This window comes from Topomyia yanbarensis, chromosome 3 (genome assembly GCF_030247195.1).
Source record: "Topomyia yanbarensis strain Yona2022 chromosome 3, ASM3024719v1, whole genome shotgun sequence".
Classification (NCBI taxonomy): Eukaryota; Metazoa; Arthropoda; class Insecta; order Diptera; family Culicidae; genus Topomyia; species Topomyia yanbarensis.
In genome coordinates, this window is record NC_080672.1 from 201,042,611 (window position 1) to 201,064,019 (window position 21,409).

Genomic DNA, 21,409 nt, shown 5'->3' on the forward strand with positions numbered 1-21,409 from the left:
CGATCTCGACGAACTGAGTCGAATGGGATATGACACTCGGCACTCCGGGCCGGGATTAGGTTGACGTTTTTCAGAGTGATTGCATACCCTTTCTATATGAGAAAGGCAAAAATGTGCAAAATCCAAAAAAGTGAATCTTCGTCAAAATTTTCTCGTGTTTGCATCAAATCTCGACGTTTTATGCACCTTGAATACATTTAGCATCAAAAATAAAAATTCAATTTTTTATTTTTCCTATAGTTTTTATGAGAAATTTCTGTTTGGCCGCACTCTGAAACCCGTAATTCCGGAACCAGAATTCCGATCGATCCAAAATTCAATGGCAGCCGATGGGAAGGTTGCACCTTTCATTTGAGACTAAGTTTGGGCAAATCGGTCCAGCCATCTCTGAGAAAAATGAGTGACATTATTTGACACATACGCACATACATACACACATACACACACATACACACATACACTTACACATACACACACATACATACACACATACACAAACACATACAGACTTTTTTCCGATCTCGACGAACTGAGTCGAATGGGATATGACACTCGGCCCTCCGGGCCGGGATTAGGTTGACGTTTTTCAGAGTGATTGCATAACCTTTCTATATGAGAAAGGCAAAAATGTGCAAAATCCAAAAAAGTGAATCTTCGTCAAATTTTTTTCGTGTTTGCATCAAATCTCGACGTTTTATGCACCTTGAATACATTTAGCATCCAAAATAAAAATTCTATTTTTAATTTTTCCTATAGTTTTTATGAGAAATTTCTGAGTGGCCGCACTCTGAAACCCGTAATTCCGGAACCAGAATTCCGATCGATCCAAAATTCAATAGCAGCCGATGGGAAGGTTGCACCTTTCATTTGAGACTAAGTTTGGGCAAATCGGTCCAGCCATCTCTGAGAAAAATGAGTGATATTATTTGACACATACGCACATACATACACACACATACACACACATACACACACATACATACACACACAAACAGACTTTTTCCGATCTCGACGAACTGAGTCGAATGGGATATGACACTCGGCCCTCCGGGCCGGGATTAGCTTGACGTTTTTCAGAGTGATTGCATAACCTTTCTATATGAGAAAGGCAAAAATGTGCAAAATCCAAAAAAGTGAATCTTCGTCAAAAATTTTTTCGTGTTTGCATCAAATCTCGACGTTTTATGCACCTTGAATACATTTAGCATCAAAAATAAAAATTCTATTTTTAATTTTTCCTATAGTTTTTATGAGAAATTTCTGTGTGGCCGCACTCTGAAACCCGTAATTCCGGAACCAGAATTCCGATCGATCCAAAATTCAATAGCAGCCGATGGGAAGGTTGCACCTTTCATTTGAGACTAAGTTTGGGCAAATCGGTTCAGCCATCTCTGAGAAAAATGAGTGACATTATTTGACACATACGCACATACATACACACACACATACACACACACATACACACACATACACACACATACACACATACATACACACATACACACACATACAGACTTTTTCCGATCTCGACGAACTGAGTCGAATGGGATGACACTCGGCCCTCCGGGCCGGGATTAGGTTGACGTTTTTCAGAGTGATTGCATAACCTTTCTATATGAGAAAGGCAAAAATGTGCAAAATCCAAAAAAGTGAATCTTCGTCAAATTTTTTTCGTGTTTGCATCAAATCTCGACGTTTTATGCACCTTGAATACATTTAGCATCAAAAATAAAAATTCTATTTTTAATTTTTCCTATAGTTTTTATGAGAAATTTCTGTTTGGCCGCACTCTGAAACCCGTAATTCCGGAACCAGAATTCCGATCGATCCAAAATTCAATAGCAGCCGATCGGAAGGTTGCACCTTTCATTTAAGACTAAGTTTGGGCAAATCGGTTCAGCCATCTCTGAGAAAAATGAGTGACATTATTTGACACATACGCACATCCGATCTCGACGAACTGAGTCGAATGGGATATGACACTCGGCCCTCCGGGCCGGGATCAGGTTGACGTTTTTCAGAGTGATTGCATAACCTTTCTATATGAGAAAGGCAAAAATGTGCAAAATCCAAAAAAGTGAATCTTCGTCAAATTTTTTTCGTGTTTGCATCAAATCTCGACGTTTTATGCACCTTGAATACATTTAGCATCAAAAATAAAAATTCTATTTTTAATTTTAGCCTATAGTTTTTATGAGAAATTTCTGTGTGGCCGCACTCTGAAACCCGTAATTCCGGAACCAGAATTCCGATCATTATGACATTAAACATTTAGCATCAAAAATAAAAACCCGTAATTCCGGAACCAGAATTCCGATCGATCCAAAATTCAATAGCAGCCGATGGGAAGGAAGCACCTTTCATTTGAGACTAAGTTTGGGCAAATCGGTCCAGTCATCTCTGAGAAAAATGAGTGACATTATTTGACACATACGCACATACATACACACACATACACACACACATACACACATACACACACATACATACACACACAAACAGACTTTTTCCGATCTCGACGAACTGAGTCGAATGGGATATGACACTCGGCCCTCCGGGCCGGGATTAGCTTGACGTTTTTCAGAGTGATTGCATAACCTTTCTATATGAGAAAGGCAAAAATGTGCAAAATCCAAAAAAGTGAATCTTCGTCAAAATTTTTTTCGTGTTTGCATCAAATCTCGACGTTTTATGCACCTTGAATACATTTAGCATCAAAAATAAAAATTCTATTTTTAATTTTTCCTATAGTTTTTATGAGAAATTTCTGTGTGGCCGCACTCTGAAACCCGTAATTCCGGAACCAGAATTCCGATCGATCCAAAATTCAATAGCAGCCGATGGGAAGGTTGCACCTTTCATTTGAGACTAAGTTTGGGCAAATCGGTCCAGCCATCTCTGAGAAAAATGAGTGACATTATTTGACACATACGCACATACATACACACACACATACACACACACATACACACACATACACACACACATACACACATACATACACACATACACACACATACAGACTTTTTCCGATCTCGACGAACTGAGTCGAATGGGATATGACACTCGGCCCTCCGGGCCGGGATTAGGTTGACGTTTTTCAGAGTGATTGCATAACCTTTCTATATGAGAAAGGCAAAAATGTGCAAAATCCAAAAAAGTGAATCTTCGTCAAATTTTTTTCGTGTTTGCATCAAATCTCGACGTTTTATGCACCTTGAATACATTTAGCATCAAAAATAAAAATTCTATTTTTAATTTTTCCTATAGTTTTTATGAGAAATTTCTGTGTGGCCGCACTCTGAAGCCCGTAATTCCGGAACCAGAATTCCGATCGATCCAAAATTCAATAGCAGCCGATGGGAAGGTTGCACCTTTCATTTGAGACTAAGTTTGGGCAAATCGGTCCAGCCATCTCTGAGAAAAATTAGTGACATTATTTGACACATACGCACATACATACACACACATACACACACATACACACACATACACACATACATACACACATACAGACTTTTTCCGATCTCGACGAACTGAGTCGAATGGGATATGACACTCGGACCTCCGGGCCGGGATTAGGTTGACGTTTTTCAGAGTGATTGCATAACCTTTCTATATGAGAAAGGCAAAAATGTGCAAAATCCAAAAAAGTGAATCTTCGTCAAATTTTTTTCGTGTTTGCATCAAATCTCGACGTTTTATGCACCTTGAATACATTTAGCATCAAAAATAAAAATTCTATTTTTTATTTTTCCTATAGTTTTTATGAGAAATTTCTGTTTGGCCGCACTCTGAAACCCGTAATTCCGGAACCAGAATTCCGATCGATTCAAAATTCAATAGCAGCCGATGGGAAGGCTGCACCTTTCATTTGAGACTATGTTTGGGCAAATCGGTCCAGCCATCTCTGAGAAAAATGAGTGACATTATTTGACACATACGCACATACATACACACACACATACACACACATACACACACATACATACACACACATACACACACACATACAGACTTTTTCCGATCTCGACGAACTGAGTCGAATGGGATATGACACTCGGTCCTCCGGGCCGGGATTAGGTTGACGTTTTTCAGAGTGATTGCATAACCTTTCTATATGAGAAAGGCAAAAATGTGCAAAATCCAAAAAAGTGAATCGTCGTCAAATTTTTTTCGTGTTTGCATCAAATCTCGACGTTTTATGCACCTTGAATACATTTGGCATCAAAAATAAAAATTCTATTTTTAATTTTTCCTATAGTTTTTATGAGAAATTTCTGTGTGGCCGCACTCTGAAACCCGTAATTCCGGAACCAGAATTCCGATCGATCCAAAATTCAATAGCAGCCGATGGGAAGGTTGCACCTTTCATTTGAGACTAAGTTTGGGCAAATCGGTCCAGCCATCTCTGAGAAAAATGAGTGACATTATTTGACACATACGCACATACATACATACACACACATACACACACACATACACACATACATACACACATACACACACATTCAGACTTTTTCCGATCTCGACGAACTGAGTCGAATGGGATATGACACTCGGCCCTCCGGGCCGGGATTAGGTTGACGTTTTTCAGAGTGATTGCATAACCTTTCTATATGAGAAAGGCAAAAATGTGCAAAATCCAAAAAAGTGAATCTTCGTCAAATTTTTTTCGTGTTTGCATCAAATCTCGACGTTTTATGCACCTTGAATACATTTAGCATCAAAAATAAAAATTCTATTTTTAGTTTTTCCTATAGTTTTTATGAGAAATTTCTGTGTGGCCGCACTCTGAAACCTGTAATTCCGGAACCAGAATTCCGATCGATCCAAAATTCAATAGCAGCCAATGGGAAGGTTGCACCTTTCATTTGAGACTAAGTTTGGGCAAATCGGTCCAGCCATCTCTGAGAAAAATGAGTGACATTATTTGACACATACGCACATACATACATACACACACATACACACACACATACACACACATACACACATACATACACACATACACACACATACAGACTTTTTCCGATCTCGACGAACTGAGTCGAATGGGATATGACACTCGGCCCTCCAGGCCGGGATTAGGTTGACGTTTTTCAGAGTGATTGCATAACCTTTCTATATGAGAAAGACAAAAATGTGCAAAATCCAAAAAAGTGAATGAGAAATTTCTGTCTGGCCGCACTCTGAAACCCGTCATTCCGGAACCAGAATTCCGATCGATCCAAAATTCAATAGCAGCCGATGGGAAGGTTGCACCTTTCATTTTAAGCTAAGTTTGGGCAAATCGGTCCAGCCATCTCTGAGAAAAATGAGTGACATTATTTGACACATACGCACATACATACACACACACATACACACACATACACACACACATACAGACTTTTTCCGATCTCGACGAACTGAGTCGAATGGGATATGACACTCGGCCCTCCGGGCCGCGATTAGGTTGACGTTTTTCAGAGTGATTGCATAACCTTTCTATATGAGAAAGGCAAAAATGTGCAAAATCCAAAAAAGTGAATCTTCGTCAATTTTTTTTCGTGTTTGCATCAAATCTCGACGTTTTATGCACCTTGAATACATTTAGCATCAAAAATAAAAGTTCGATTTTTAATTTTTCCTTTAGTTTTTATGAGAAATTTCTGTGTGGCCGCACTCTGAAACCCGTAATTCCGGAACCAGAATTCCGATCGATCCAAAATTCAATGGCAGCCGATGGGAAGGTTGCACCTTTCATTTGAGACTAAGTTTGGGCAAATCGGTCTAGCCATCTCTGAGAAAAATGAGTGACATTATTTGACACATACGCACATACAAACACATACACACACATACATACACACATACACACACACATACAGACTTTTTCCGATCTCGACGAACTGAGTCGAATGGGATATGACACTCGGCCCTCCGGGCCGGGATTAGGTTGACGTTTTTCAGAGTGATTGCATAACCTTTCTATATGAGAAAGGCAAAAATGTGCAAAATCCAAAAAAGTGAATCTTCGTCAAATTTTTTTCGTGTTTGCATCAAATCTCGACGTTTTATGCACCTTGAATACATTTAGCATCAAAAATAAAAATTCTATTTTTAATTTTTCCTATAGTTTTTATGAGAAATTTCTGTGTTGCCGCACTCTGAAACCCGTAATTCCGGAACCAGAATTACGATCGATCCAAAATTCAATAGCAGCCGACAAGGATGCAAAATGCCTACCTTTTCTGCGGCTGTAATTTTTCTGCCTACATTCTCATTTCTCTTTTGACGCTACTGCCGTTCGCTAATGCAGGACGCTCAGCGCTGTACGGCAGTCTGTAAACAAAGCAGTAACTTGACAAAAAAATACTGCCCCCAGTACAGCCACCAGACGCGAGCGGTACAGCTTCTCTTTCCTTATTTTACACTTTTTAATACTTTTAATCTATTCAATATTTTTGATAAAAAACGAAGGCAATGAATGCGGTTGGATTACGCCACGACCGGTATTAAAGCTTTCGTGTGCGGGCCTCTCCCTTTGACTATGCAGAGAAAAGTGTACAAAGCGAGAGAACAAACTTTACTACGCCACACTCTCACCGAGCAGTCGGAGTACAGTAGCAAAACGAAAATGTATTCTACTGCTGTACGGGAAAATGTACTCGATTTGGCTACTGTTCTGGCAAGAGCTGTAGTGATGCGTCGCTGTAGCGGGCTGTACGGCTTGTACAAATGAAAATATACCGAAAAAAATGTAGTTTACCGGTACCTTTGGCATCCCTGGCAGCCGATGGGAAGGTTGCACCTTTCATTTGAGACTAAGTTTGGGCAAATCGGTCCAGAGATCTCTGAGAAAAATGAGTGGCATTATTTGACACATACGCACATACATACACACACACATACACACATACACACATACACACACACACACACATACAGACTTTTTCCGATCTCGACGAACTGAGTCGAATGGGATATGCCACTCGGCCCTCCGGGCCGGGATTAGGTTGACGTTTTTCAGAGTGATTGCATAACCTTTCTATATGAGAAAGGCAAAAATGTGCAAAATCCAAAAAAGTGAATCTTCGTCAAATTTTTTTCGTGTTTGCATCAAATCTCGACGTTTTATGCACCTTGAATACATTTAGCATCAAAAATAAAAATTCTATTTTTAATTTTTCCTATAGTTTTTATGAGAAATTTCAGTGTGGCCGCACTCTGAGACCCGTAATTCCGGAACCAGAATTCCGATCGATCCAAAATTCAATAGCAGCCGATGGGAAGGTTGCACCTTTCATTTGAGACTAAGTTTGGGCAAATCGGTCCAGCCATCTCTGAGAAAAATGAGTGACATTATTTGACACATACGCACATACATACACACACACATACACACACACATACACACACATACACACATACACACACATACACACACATACAGACTTTTTCCGATCTCGACGAACTGAGTCGAATGGGATATGACACTCGGCCCTCCGGGCCGGGATTAGGTTGGCGTTTTTCAGAGTGATTGCATAACCTTTCTATATGAGAAAGGCAAAAATGTGCAAAATCCAAAAAAGTGAATCTTCGTCAATTTTTTTCGTGTTTGCATCAAATCTCGACGTTTTATGCACCTTGAATACATTTAGCATCAAAAATAAAAATTCTATTTTTTATTTTTCCTATAGTTTTTATGAGAAATTTCTGTTTGGCCGCACTCTGAAACCCGTAATTCCGGAACCAGAATTCCGATCGATCCAAAATTCAATAGCAGCCGATGGGAAGGTTGCACCTTTCATTTGAGACTAAGTTTGGGCAAATCGGTCCAGCCATCTCTGAGAAAAATGAGTGACATTATTTGACACATACGCACATACATACACACACACATACACACACACATACAGACTTTTTCCAATCTCGACGAACTGAGTCGAATGGGATATGACACTCGGCTCTCCGGGCCGGGATTAGGTTGACGTTTTTCAGAGTGATTGCATAACCTTTCTATATGAGAAAGGCAAAAATGTGCAAAATCCAAAAAAGTGAATCTTCGTCAAATTTTTTTCGTGTTTGCATCAAATCTCGACGTTTTATGCACCTTGAATACATTTGGCATCAAAAATAAAAATTCTATTTTTAATTTTTCCTATAGTTTTTATGAGAAATTTCTGTGTGGCCGCACTCTGAAACCCGTAATTCCGGAACCAGAATTCCGATCGATCCAAAATTTAATAGCAGCCGATGGGAAGGTTGTACCTTTCATTTGAGACTAAGTTTGGGCAAATCGGTCCAGCCATCTCTGAGAAAAATGAGTGACATTATTTGACACATACGCACATACATACACACACATACATACACACATACAGACTTTTTCCGATCTCGACGAACTGAGTCGAATGGGATATGACACTCGGCCCTCCGGGCCGGGATTAGATTGACGTTTTTCAGAGTGATTGCATAACCTTTCTATATGAGAAAGGCAAAAATGTGCAAAATCCAAAAAAGTGAACCTTCGTCAAATTTTTTTTCGTGTTTGCTTCAAATCTCGACGTTTTATGCACCTTGAATACATTTAGCATCAAAAATAAAAATTCTATTTTTAATTTTTCCTATAGTTTTTATGAGAAATTTCTGTGTGGCCGCACTCTGAAACCCGTAATTCCGGAACCAGAATTCCGATCGATCCAAAATTCAATAGCAGCCGATGGGAAGGTTGCACCTTTCATTTGAGACTAAGTTTGGGCAAATCGGTCCAGCCATCTCTGAGAAAAATGAGTGACATTATTTGACACATACGCACATACATACACACACACATACATACACACACACATACAAACTTTTTCCGATCTCGACGAACTGAGTCGAATGGGATATGACACTCGGCCCTCCGGGCCGGGATTAGGTTGACGTTTTTCAGAGTGATTGCATAACCTTTCTATATGAGAAAGGCAAAAATGTGCAAAATCCAAAAAAGATAATCTTCGTCAAATTTTTTTCGTGTTTGCATCAAATCTCGACGTTTTATGCACCTTGAATACATTTGGCATCAAAAATAAAAATTCTATTTTTAATTTTTCCTATAGTTTTTATGAGAAATTTCTGTGTGGCCGCACTCTGAAACCCGTAATTCCGGAACCAGAATTCCGATCGATCCAAAATTCAATAGCAGCCGATGGGAAGGTTGCACCTTTCATTTGAGACTAAGTTTGGGCAAATCGGTCCAGCCATCTCTGAGAAAAATGAGTGACATTATTTGACACATACGCACATACATACACACACACACATACACATACACACACACACATACACACATACATACACACACACACATACAGACTTTTTCCGATCTCGAAAACTGAGTCGAATGGGATATGACACTCGGCCCTCCGGGCCGCGATTAGGTTGACGTTTTTCAGAGTGATTGCATAACCTTTCTATATGAGAAAGGCAAAAATGTGCAAAATCCAAAAAAGTGAATCTTCGTCAAATTTTTTTCGTGTTTGCATCAAATCTCGACGTTTTATGCACCTTGAATACATTTGGCATCAAAAATAAAAATTCTATTTTTAATTTTTCCTATAGTTTTTATGAGAAATTTCTGTGTGGCCGCACTCTGAAACCCGTAATTCCGGAACCAGAATTCCGATCGATCCAAAATTCAATAGCAGCCGATGGGAAGGTTGCACCTTTCATTTGAGACTAATATTGGGCAAATCGGTCCAGCCATCTCTGAGAAAAATGAGTGACATCATTTGACACATACGCACATACATACACACACACATACACACACATACACACACACACATACAGACTTTTTCCGATCTCGACGAACTGAGTCGAATGGGATATGACACTCGGCCCTCCGGGCCGGGATTAGGTTGACGTTTTTCAGAGTTTTTTTTTATTTCGATTGTAGAGGTTTTAACCTTAAGGTCATTCGCCTCTTCGGGTTAGAAAAATCTCTTGTGAAAAATTTCTAACCCTATGTGCGGGGTCAGGACTCGAACCCAGGTGCGCTGCGTACAAGGCAATCGATTTACCAACTACGCCACGCCCACCCCCGTTTTTCAAAGTGATTGCATAACCTTTCTATATGAGAAAGGCAAAAATGTGCAAAATCCAAAAAAGTGAATCTTCGTCAAATTTTTTTCGTGTTTGCATCAAATCTCGACGTTTTATGCACCTTGAATACATTTAGCATCAAAAATAAAAATTCTATTTTTAATTTTTCCTATAGTTTTTATGAGAAATTTCTGTGTGGCCGCACTCTGAAACCCGTAATTCCGGAACCAGAATTCCGATCGATCCAAAATTCAATAGCAGCCGATGGGAAGGTTGCACCTTTCATTTGAGACTAAGTTTGGGCAAATCGGTCCAGCCATCTCTGAGAAAAATGAGTGACATTATTTGACACATACGCACACACATACACACACACATACACACACACACATACACACACATACACACATACATACACACATACAGACTTTTTCCGATCTCGACGAACTGAGTCGAATGGGATATGACACTCGGCCCTCCGGGCCGGGATTAGGTTGGCGTTTTTCAGAGTGATTGCATAACCTTTCTATATGAGAAAGGCAAAAATGTGCAAAATCCAAAAAAGTGAATCTTCGTCAAATTTTTTTCGTGTTTGCATCAAATCTAGACGTTTTATGCACCTTGAATACATTTAGCATCAAAAATAAAAATTCTATTTTTAATTTTTCCTATAGTTTTTATGAGAAATTTCTGTGTTGCCGCACTCTGAAACCCGTAATTCCGGAACCAGAATTACGATCGATCCAAAATTCAATAGCAGCCGATGGGAAGGTTGCACCTTTCATTTGAGACTAAGTTTGGGCAAATCGGTCCAGCCATCTCTGAGAAAAATGAGTGACATTATTTGACACATACGCACATACATACATACACACACATACACACACACATACACACATACATACACACATACACACACATTCAGACTTTTTCCGATCTCGACGAACTGAGTCGAATGGGATATGACACTCGGCCCTCCGGGCCGGGATTAGGTTGACGTTTTTCAGAGTGATTGCATAACCTTTCTATATGAGAAAGGCAAAAATGTGCAAAATCCAAAAAAGTGAATCTTCGTCAAATTTTTTTCGTGTTTGCATCAAATCTCGACGTTTTATGCACCTTGAATACATTTAGCATCAAAAATAAAAATTCTATTTTTAATTTTTCCTATAGTTTTTATGAGAAATTTCTGTGTGGCCGCACTCTGAAACCTGTAATTCCGGAACCAGAATTCCGATCGATCCAAAATTCAATAGCAGCCAATGGGAAGGTTGCACCTTTCATTTGAGACTAAGTTTGGGCAAATCGGTCCAGCCATCTCTGAGAAAAATGAGTGACATTATTTGACACATACGCACATACATACATACACACACATACACACACACATACACACACATACACACATACATACACACATACACACACATACAGACTTTTTCCGATCTCGACGAACTGAGTCGAATGGGATATGACACTCGGCCCTCCAGGCCGGGATTAGGTTGACGTTTTTCAGAGTGATTGCATAACCTTTCTATATGAGAAAGACAAAAATGTGCAAAATCCAAAAAAGTGAATGAGAAATTTCTGTCTGGCCGCACTCTGAAACCCGTAATTCCGGAACCAGAATTCCGATCGATCCAAAATTCAATAGCAGCCGATGGGAAGGTTGCACCTTTCATTTTAAGCTAAGTTTGGGCAAATCGGTCCAGCCATCTCTGAGAAAAATGAGTGACATTATTTGACACATACGCACATACATACACACACACATACACACACACATACAGACTTTTTCCGATCTCGACGAACTGAGTCGAATGGGATATGACACTCGGCCCTCCGGGCCGCGATTAGGTTGACGTTTTTCAGAGTGATTGCATAACCTTTCTATATGAGAAAGGCAAAAATGTGCAAAATCCAAAAAAGTGAATCTTCGTCAATTTTTTTTCGTGTTTGCATCAAATCTCGACGTTTTATGCACCTTGAATACATTTAGCATCAAAAATAAAAGTTCGATTTTTAATTTTTCCTATAGTTTTTATGAGAAATTTCTGTGTGGCCGCACTCTGAAACCCGTAATTCCGGAACCAGAATTCCGATCGATCCAAAATTCAATGGCAGCCGATGGGAAGGTTGCACCTTTCATTTGAGACTAAGTTTGGGCAAATCGGTCTAGCCATCTCTGAGAAAAATGAGTGACATTATTTGACACATACGCACATACAAACACATACACACACATACATACACACATACACACACACATACAGACTTTTTCCGATCTCGACGAACTGAGTCGAATGGGATATGACACTCGGCCCTCCGGGCCGGGATTAGGTTGACGTTTTTCAGAGTGATTGCATAACCTTTCTATATGAGAAAGGCAAAAATGTGCAAAATCCAAAAAAGTGAATCTTCGTCAAATTTTTTTCGTGTTTGCATCAAATCTCGACGTTTTATGCACCTTGAATACATTTAGCATCAAAAATAAAAATTCTATTTTTAATTTTTCCTATAGTTTTTATGAGAAATTTCTGTGTTGCCGCACTCTGAAACCCGTAATTCCGGAACCAGAATTACGATCGATCCAAAATTCAATAGCAGCCGACAAGGATGCAAAATGCCTACCTTTTCTGCGGCTGTAATTTTTCTGCCTACATTCTCATTTCTCTTTTGACGCTACTGCCGTTCGCTAATGCAGGACGCTCAGCGCTGTACGGCAGTCTGTAAACAAAGCAGTAACTTGACAAAAAAATACTGCCCCCAGTACAGCCACCAGACGCGAGCGGTACAGCTTCTCTTTCCTTATTTTACACTTTTTAATACTTTTAATCTATTCAATATTTTTGATAAAAAACGAAGGCAATGAATGCGGTTGGATTACGCCACGACCGGTATTAAAGCTTTCGTGTGCGGGCCTCTCCCTTTGACTATGCAGAGAAAAGTGTACAAAGCGAGAGAACAAACTTTACTACGCCACACTCTCACCGAGCAGTCGGAGTACAGTAGCAAAACGAAAATGTATTCTACTGCTGTACGGGAAAATGTACTCGATTTGGCTACTGTTCTGGCAAGAGCTGTAGTGATGCGTCGCTGTAGCGGGCTGTACGGCTTGTACAAATGAAAATATACCGAAAAAAATGTAGTTTACCGGTACCTTTGGCATCCCTGGCAGCCGATGGGAAGGTTGCACCTTTCATTTGAGACTAAGTTTGGGCAAATCGGTCCAGCGATCTCTGAGAAAAATGAGTGGCATTATTTGACACATACGCACATACATACACACACACATACACACATACACACATACACACACACACATACAGACTTTTTCCGATCTCGACGAACTGAGTCGAATGGGATATGCCACTCGGCCCTCCGGGCCGGGATTAGGTTGACGTTTTTCAGAGTGATTGCATAACCTTTCTATATGAGAAAGGCAAAAATGTGCAAAATCCAAAAAAGTGAATCTTCGTCAAATTTTTTTCGTGTTTGCATCAAATCTCGACGTTTTATGCACCTTGAATACATTTAGCATCAAAAATAAAAATTCTATTTTTAATTTTTCCTATAGTTTTTATGAGAAATTTCAGTGTGGCCGCACTCTGAGACCCGTAATTCCGGAACCAGAATTCCGATCGATCCAAAATTCAATAGCAGCCGATGGGAAGGTTGCACCTTTCATTTGAGACTAAGTTTGGGCAAATCGGTCCAGCCATCTCTGAGAAAAATGAGTGACATTATTTGACACATACGCACATACATACACACACACATACACACACACATACACACACATACACACATACACACACATACACACACATACAGACTTTTTCCGATCTCGACGAACTGAGTCGAATGGGATATGACACTCGGCCCTCCGGGCCGGGATTAGGTTGGCGTTTTTCAGAGTGATTGCATAACCTTTCTATATGAGAAAGGCAAAAATGTGCAAAATCCAAAAAAGTGAATCTTCGTCAATTTTTTTTCGTGTTTGCATCAAATCTCGACGTTTTATGCACCTTGAATACATTTAGCATCAAAAATAAAAATTCTATTTTTTATTTTTTCTATAGTTTTTATGAGAAATTTCTGTTTGGCCGCACTCTGAAACCCGTAATTCCGGAACCAGAATTCCGATCGATCCAAAATTCAATAGCAGCCGATGGGAAGGTTGCACCTTTCATTTGAGACTAAGTTTGGGCAAATCGGTCCAGCCATCTCTGAGAAAAATGAGTGACATTATTTGACACATACGCACATACATACACACACACATACACACACACATACAGACTTTTTCCAATCTCGACGAACTGAGTCGAATGGGATATGACACTCGGCTCTCCGGGCCGGGATTAGGTTGACGTTTTTCAGAGTGATTGCATAACCTTTCTATATGAGAAAGGCAAAAATGTGCAAAATCCAAAAAAGTGAATCTTCGTCAAATTTTTTTCGTGTTTGCATCAAATCTCGACGTTTTATGCACCTTGAATACATTTGGCATCAAAAATAAAAATTCTATTTTTAATTTTTCCTATAGTTTTTATGAGAAATTTCTGTGTGGCCGCACTCTGAAACCCGTAATTCCGGAACCAGAATTCCGATCGATCCAAAATTTAATAGCAGCCGATGGGAAGGTTGTACCTTTCATTTGAGACTAAGTTTGGGCAAATCGGTCCAGCCATCTCTGAGAAAAATGAGTGACATTATTTGACACATACGCACATACATACACACACATACAGACTTTTTCCGATCTCGACGAACTGAGTCGAATGGGATATGACACTCGGCCCTCCGGGCCGGGATTAGATTGACGTTTTTCAAAGTGATTGCATAACCTTTCTATATGAGAAAGGCAAAAATGTGCAAAATCCAAAAAAGTGAACCTTCGTCAAATTTTTTTTCGTGTTTGCTTCAAATCTCGACGTTTTATGCACCTTGAATACATTTAGCATCAAAAATAAAAATTCTATTTTTAATTTTTCCTATAGTTTTTATGAGAAATTTCTGTGTGGCCGCACTCTGAAACCCGTAATTCCGGAACCAGAATTCCGATCGATCCAAAATACAATAGCAGCCGATGGGAAGGTTGCACCTTTCATTTGAGACTAAGTTTGGGCAAATCGGTCCAGCCATCTCTGAGAAAAATGAGTGACATTATTTGACACATACGCACATACATACACACACACATACATACACACACACATACAGACTTTTTCCGATCTCGACGAACTGAGTCGAATGGGATATGACACTCGGCCCTCCGGGCCGGGATTAGGTTGACGTTTTTCAGAGTGATTGCATAACCTTTCTATATGAGAAAGGCAAAAATGTGCAAAATCCAAAAAAGATAATCTTCGTCAAATTTTTTTCGTGTTTGCATCAAATCTCGACGTTTTATGCACCTTGAATACATTTGGCATCAAAAATAAAAATTCTATTTTTAATTTTTCCTATAGTTTTTATGAGAAATTTCTGTGTGGCCGCACTCTGAAACCCGTAATTCCGGAACCAGAATTCCGATCGATCCAAAATTCAATAGCAGCCGATGGGAAGGTTGCACCTTTCATTTGAGACTAAGTTTGGGCAAATCGGTCCAGCCATCTCTGAGAAAAATGAGTGACATTATTTGACACATACGCACATACATACACACACACACATACACATACACACACACATACACACATACATACACACACACATACAGACTTTTTCCGATCTCGAAAACTGAGTCGAATGGGATATGACACTCGGCCCTCCGGGCCGGGATTAGGTTGACGTTTTTCAGAGTGATTGCATAACCTTTCTATATGAGAAAGGCAAAAATGTGCAAAATCCAAAAAAGTGAATCTTCGTCAAATTTTTTTCGTGTTTGCATCAAATCTCGACGTTTTATGCACCTTGAATACATTTGGCATCAAAAATAAAAATTCTATTTTTAATTTTTCCTATAGTTTTTATGAGAAATTTCTGTGTGGCCGCACTCTGAAACCCGTAATTCCGGAACCAGAATTCCGATCGATCCAAAATTCAATAGCAGCCGATGGGAAGGTTGCACCTTTCATTTGAGACTAATATTGGGCAAATCGGTCCAGCCATCTCTGAGAAAAATGAGTGACATCATTTGACACATACGCACATACATACACACACACATACACACATACACACACACACATACAGACTTTTTCCGATCTCGACGAACTGAGTCGAATGGGATATGACACTCGGCCCTCCGGGCCGGGATTAGGTTGACGTTTTTCAGAGTTTTTTTTTTATTTCGATTGTAGAGGTTTTAACCTTAAGGTCATTCGCCTCTTCGGGTTAGAAAAATCTCTTGTGAAAAATTTCTAACCCTATGTGCGGGGTCAGGACTCGAACCCAGGTGCGCTGCGTACAAGGCAATCGATTTACCAACTACGCCACGCCCACCCCCGTTTTTCAAAGTGATTGCATAACCTTTCTATATGAGAAAGGCAAAAATGTGCAAAATCCAAAAAAGTGAATCTTCGTCAAATTTTTTTCGTGTTTGCATCAAATCTCGACGTTTTATGCACCTTGAATACATTTGGCATCAAAAATAAAAATTCTATTTTTAATTTTTCCTATAGTTTTTATGAGAAATTTCTGTGTGGCCGCACTCTGAAACCCGTAATTCCGGAACCAGAATTCCGATCGATCCAAAATTCAATAGCAGCCGATGGGAAGGTTGCACCTTTCATTTGAGACTAAGTTTGGGCAAATCGGTCCAGCCATCTCTGAGAAAAATGAGTGACATTATTTGACACATACGCACACACATACACACACACATACACACACACACATACACACACATACACACATACATACACACATACAGACTTTTTCCGATCTCGACGAACTGAGTCGAATGGGATATGACACTCGGCCCTCCGGGCCGGGATTAGGTTGGCGTTTTTCAGAGTGATTGCATAACCTTTCTATATGAGAAAGGCAAAAATGTGCAAAATCCAAAAAAGTGAATCTTCGTCAAATTTTTTTCGTGTTTGCATCAAATCTCGACGTTTTATGCACCTTGAATACATTTAGCATCAAAAATAAAAATTCTATTTTTAATTTTTCCTATAGTTTTTATGAGAAATTTCTGTGTTGCCGCACTCTGAAACCCGTAATTCCGGAACCAGAATTACGATCGATCCAAAATTCAATAGCAGCCGACAAGGATGCAAAATGCCTACCTTTTCTGCGGCTGTAATTTTTCTGCCTACATTCTCATTTCTCTTTTGACGCTACTGCCGTTCGCTAATGCAGGACGCTCAGCGCTGTACGGCAGTCTGTAAACAAAGCAGTAACTTGACAAAAAATACTGCCCCCAGTACAGCCACCAGACGCGAGCGGTACAGCTTCTCTTTCCTTATTTTACACTTTTTAATACTTTTAATCTATTCAATATTTTTGATAAAAAACGAAGGCAATGAATGCGGTTCGATTACGCCACGACCGGTATTAAAGCTTTCGTGTGCGGGCCTCTCCCTTTGACTATGCAGAGAAAAGTGTACAAAGCGAGAGAACAAACTTTACTAAGCCACACTCTCACCGAGCAGTCGGAGTACAGTAGCAAAACGAAAATGTATTCTACTGCTGTACGGGAAAATGTACTCGATTTGGCTACTGTTCTGGCAAGAGCTGTAGTGATGCGTCGCTGTAGCGGGCTGTACGGCTTGTACAAATGAAAATATACCGAAAAAAATGTAGTTTACCGGTACCTTTGGCATCCCTGGCAGCCGATGGGAAGGTTGCACCTTTCATTTGAGACTAAGTTTGGGCAAATCGGTCCAGCGATCTCTGAGAAAAATGAGTGACATTATTTGACACATACGCACATACATACACACACACACACATACAGACTTTTTCCGATCTCGACGAACTGAGTCGAATGGGATATGCCACTCGGCCCTCCGGGCCGGGATTAGGTTGATGTTTTTCAGAGTGATTGCATAACCTTTCTATATTTTTTTGATTGGCATCACTGTTTGCTATATTCCGGTCGTCAGTAGAGCTGATAGTTTTTTTTTGATTTTTTAGTGTTTTACACTCGCGATTATTTTTATTCTCGTTTTGTCTGTATATCGTTTTATTCGGTAGTACGTGTGCATTGAAATTTCGTGACTTCAAGCACGATTATATCTACCGGTGTGATTCGTGAAAGTGATTGTTTTTGGTTGTGATTTTTGTTTTCACTTGACATTATCACTGCACAGACGTTACGCTCAATTTTTTCGCCAAAAGCGACATCTGCTGGTGGGTAGTTGAGTTGTCGCACGTTGCGTGCAAGTTCGCTTCCATTGACGCACGTTACCCGTTAGCGTTTTCCTGCGCATATTGCATACCCGCTAGGCGTTATTTCTACATCAACAGCATGGCTTGTAAGAACTGCTCGAAAGTGGTTAATGATTCTGATCGAATCACATGTCGTGGATACTGCGGAAATTCGTTCCACATGATATGCGTCAAGATGGATTATGATGTTCGTGACGTCCTGGGAACCCACCCACGGAATCTATTCTGGATGTGCGACGGCTGTGCTGACTTATTCTCGAATGATAATTTCCGTAGAATGGCTTCGCGTTGTTGCGACATAGTGCCTGACAACAATTCTCTGAAATCTATAAAGAACGACATAGCTGATTTGAAAGATGTCGTCAAAGCTCTCTCGGTTAAAGTTGACTCAAAACCGCTATCCCCAACTATAACGCCTTGGAATCGAATTGCTGAATATAATCCAGTTTCAAACACGCCTAAGCGCAAACGGGAAGATGATTCGCTCAAAACAAAAATTCCAAATATTCGTGGATCCAAAGCTGCGTTTGAAACAATAAAAACAATTTCACCACCTGAGAAGCTGTTATGGGTTTACTTGTCAGCATTCGATCCCAGCACGACGGATGATGAAGTTTCTACCCTTGTGAAAGATTGTCTGGGGGAGAATCTGCAACCGAGAATAGTTCGTCTAGTTCCTAAGGACAAGGATCTCTCAACTTTGAGCTTCATTACTTTCAAAGTTGGCGTTAGCAAATCATACAGGGATAAGGCTCTGTCCAAAGACTCTTGGCCGGAGAACATCTACTTTCGTGAATTTATGACCAATTCAAAAATCCAACGACCTATCATCAGGATTGCGGCGGAGAAGAATCCATCTGGTGGTGGACAGTAGCGCCAAGCTGTTCCGGATAAACTCATCTGTCCAACTTCTTGTATCCCGGCGAGCGATTTAGGTTTACCTGGCGAATCGGCGACTTCTTCTGTGTCAGGTAAAGCCAAGAAGGGTATATGTCCTTCCGAAGCAATACAAGATGCTGCACGCCCTCAATGTAAATTTCACTTACAGTCTGCTGATGAACACAACTCTACCGCCGCTGTGAATCTTCAATGTCAAAAACAAAATTTGGATCCCATCGTAACGAGCACGTCTCTTCATAGCACATTCGGCTCTACAACGATCACAGAAGGACTAAGCACTCTATGCTATGCTGGTATGACTCATCGCACCCTGGGACGCACTGCAGCTAGCACTATGGAAGCCCTAGATCCCCCTGCCATAGTCGAGCCATTGCAGCCAGCGTTCACCAGTCGTCCCGGTCCTGTGTGCAGGAGTGGTGAAGGGGTCTTCCAAATCGATACCAACGGCAATCAATCGCGGCATTCAAACCTACAAATATATTACCAGAATGCCGGTGGTATGAATTCAGTAATCGAAGATTATTTGGTAGCAAGTTCGGATGAATGCTTCGACATAATCGCCCTCACAGAGACGTGGCTTAGCGATAGCACTCTGTCAGTGCAAGCATTTGGTGCCAACTACGATGTTTTCCGAACTGATCGCAGCTCACGTAACAGTCTCAAGGCTACCGGCGGCGGGGTACTTGTGGCTATCCATCGTCGATTGAAAGCGCAACTGATTGACGATACTTTGGGGGTCTGTGTCGAGCAGGTGTGGGTGCGAATCAAACTGGCTGGCTACGCACTTTTTCTTTGCGTGGTTTATCTTCCACCGGACCGCACTCGCGATTCGACATTGATTGATTCACATACTGAGTCACTGGAACGGATTTCCGCTCAAGCAAGCCCGGTTGATGAGATCCTGATTGTTGGTGATTTCAATTTCTCCGGATTAAAATGGCGCTCTGCTTCTGACGGATTTATGTTCGCTGATCCCGAATTGTCATCTTTTCATGCTGGTATCACCAGTTTGCTTGACTGCTACAGTCTAAATCTGCTGCGCCAAACGAATAATGTGGTGAACGAGAACAACAGAATCCTTGATCTCTGTTTTTCGAGCAAATCTGACTACGCGCCAAAAGTTACCGCAGCACCGTTCCCCCTGGTAAAGACTGTTAGACATCACCCTCCCCTGCATATATTGCTTGAAGCGATTCGAGTGAAGCATGACTGCAATGCTTCTGACACCGTCAGCTATAATTTTAGAAAAGCCAACTATAATAGCATTATTGACTTCCTGTCGAATATCCACTGGACTGAGATTCTCGACAATGATGATGTCAACGTTGCAGTGCAGACCTTCTCCAATGTTATGAGCTATGCTATCGATCGCTATGTACCCAAAAGAAGTGGCCTTCAATCTAAGCACCCAGCGTGGCAGACTGCCGAGCTGAGACGGTTAAAAGCGACTAAAAGAGCCGCTCTGAAGAAGTACTCCAAGTTTGGGGGCTACGTGCTGCGACAACACTACGTTCATGTTAACCAAGTCTATAAAAAGACATCGAAGCGTTGCCATGCCGATTACTTGCGAAACGTGCAACGTAAGTTGAAGTCCGAACCTAAAACATTCTGGAAGCATGTAAACGAGCAAAGAAAGGAATCCGGGTTGCCTTCAACGATGAGCTATGGAGGACGTATGAGCTCTAGTTTACAGGAGATCTGCCAACTATTCTCTGAAAAGTTCGCGAGTGTTTTCTCCAACGAGAAACTGACATCGACCCAGGCTTCACGCGCGGCTCTCAATGTACCTCAATCATACCAGTCTTTGCACTCTATCAATATCGACAATAATATGGTACAACTGGCGATTAGCAAAATGAAGGCTTCAACCTCGGCAGGCCCAGATGGTATACCAACTATTATTCTAAAAAAATGCTCTGCCGGTCTAATTGAACCTCTTTGTCATCTGTTTCAATTGTCGCTATCAACCGGAGTATTTCCCGAACTCTGGAAATCCTCCTTCATGTTTCCAGTTCACAAAAAAGGTGATAAAAAGGTAGTTGACAATTACCGTGGTATTACAACGCTAAGCGCAGTTCCTAAGCTGTTTGAA

General features: G+C 40.6%; 1 protein-coding gene across 3 annotated transcripts in view; it reads left to right on the forward strand.

Moving 5' to 3' along the window:
• The window catches only part of LOC131689751 (dystrophin, isoforms A/C/F/G/H), a 1,859,985-nt gene that overhangs the window by 1,047,852 nt on the left and 790,724 nt on the right, over positions 1-21,409 (forward strand). The window lies entirely within an intron of this gene.